We start from the raw sequence: 2,097 nt of genomic DNA on the forward strand, positions 1-2,097 counted from the left end.
CACACACACACACACACACACACACACACACACACACACACACACACCCTAGTAGCATCCTCCCCTCCCCCCACCCCCCAATTCGGTAAGCTCCAGTGGTTCTGTATCATTTTACAAGATCAGATGTAAAATCCTCTGCTTGGCATTCAGAACCCTTTACAACTTGGTCCCATCCTATATTTCCTTTCCATTTTCCTCCCTTCCCTATGCTCTGCAATCCAGTGATGCTGGCATCCTTGCTGTTCCTTAAAAAGGATCTCCTATATCCTACTGTGGATGTTTTCACTGATTCTCTCCCTTGCCTGGAATGCCTTCCCTCCTTTGCTCCTGTGGCTGCCTTTGAGTCCCTGCTAAAGTCTCACCTTATTCAGGAAACCTTTCCTGATCCTACTGACTTCTAGTGCCTTCCTCTGTTGATTATTTCCAGTTTATCTATATAGCTGGTTCATACTTACTTGCTTACATGTTATATTACCCATTAGAATGTGAGTTCCTTGAGAATGAGAACTGTCCCTGTCTTCTGCTTTTTGTTGTAGCTCTAGCACTGTGCCTAGCACATAGTACACACTTAATCAATGTTTACTGACTGACTGACTGACATACGTTTGATTTTTAGGATTGGTTCCTTTCCTGATTTTGGCCCTTGTGAGAACAAGGACCGTATTTTCTAGAGAGGGAAGAATCTTTTCAAGTTTCTGAGATCATGTCCTTATGATGCTCCTTCAGGTAGACCAGGGGTTAATAGGTTTGCTGGATCACTGGCTGCAGATAGCATTTCTCAGAGCATGCACTTAGCAGGCAGCTTTCTTGTCCAGAGAGTACGTGTTTTGGAGGGAATTTTATTTACCCTCTACTAAAGCCTTATTCAGTGCTTTTTCATGATGTGGAGGTGACCTTGCATTTTAGTGAATAAGATCATTCTCCTTACCCGCTTCCATTTTGAGTGGGACAGATTGTATCTTACAGGATAAGTGCAGGGATGGATAGGTTATGATCTATGGATTTCATTGCATTAGCTTCGCCTCCAAACCTTTTCCTCTTCCGGATTTCCTTATTTCTACCAAGGACACCAAAATCCTTAAAGTCGCCCAGGTTAATAGCCTATCATCTTGGAAATCTGACTTTCACTTGTCCCATCTATCCAAGCAGGTCTTGTCATTTCTACCTGTACCCAGTATCTCTTGTATCTGTCTCCTTCTCACTACTGACACAGTTACCACGTTAGTTCAGGCCTCCATTATTTCTCACATGGATTATTGCAGTGGTCTCCTATTTGGTCTCCTAGCCTCAGATCTCTTCTCCTCTTCAGTTCATCATCCACACAGGTGCCAAAGTGATTTTCCTAAAGTGCAAGTCTGAATGTCACTCCCCTGTTAAAACTCTATTGGTTCCCTGTTTGCTCCATAATGATTTCATCAATTTAATATCTATTTTGTGTGTGTTTATGTCCATAATTATGAGTAAAATAGTACATGTATATCTTATAAATAAGTAAAAATGCACATATATGGGATGTTTGCTCAAAAAATTTTATTTGTAAAGGTATTCAGTCGAAAAAAGTTTGGAGACCACCAGCTTAAAGAATCAACCTAACAAAGTGTAAAGTGGTTATCACTAAATGATTGACCTTTAGGTGATGAATTCTTTTTGCTGAAACAATTCAGGAAGACTATCTCCCAAGACAGCAGAGTGACCTCCTGCATTCCTGGAAGGAGTATCTACACTGATGAAATTATAGACTCTTAAAGCAGCTCTTAAGATCAAGAAACATTCTGTTGCATATGATCTCAGAGTGTCCTCTGAGAAATCCAGAAGGGAAACCTTGTTCTTAAAGCATGAGGTGGCACAGTGATAGAGCCCTGGGCCTGTGGTCAAAATGCTTTGACTTAAATTCTTATCTGGCCTGAGACATTCTTACCTCTGTAACCCTGGGCAAATCATTTAACTTCTGTCTGCCTCAGTTTCCTCCACTGTAAAATAGCACCTACTTTTCCTCTTTTTCCTTCCCCTTTCTTTCCTTCCCTTCCCCTTCCCCTTTCTCTTCTCCCTCCCTTCCTTCCTTCCTTCCTTCCTTCCTTCCTTCCTTCCTTCCTTCCT

The 2,097-nt window shown here is 41.7% G+C and overlaps 1 protein-coding gene across 2 annotated transcripts in view; it reads left to right on the forward strand.

Annotated features, from left to right (window-relative positions):
* The window catches only part of CDS2 (CDP-diacylglycerol synthase 2), a 92,088-nt gene that overhangs the window by 75,804 nt on the left and 14,187 nt on the right, over positions 1-2,097 (forward strand). The gene's annotated exons all lie outside the window — the stretch shown is intronic.

The sequence above is a fragment of the Petaurus breviceps genome, unplaced genomic scaffold, assembly GCF_028583685.1.
Source record: "Petaurus breviceps papuanus isolate PSGF00001 unplaced genomic scaffold, PetGlider_PUasm1.0 90775, whole genome shotgun sequence".
Lineage (NCBI taxonomy): Eukaryota > Metazoa > Chordata > Mammalia > Diprotodontia > Petauridae > Petaurus > Petaurus breviceps.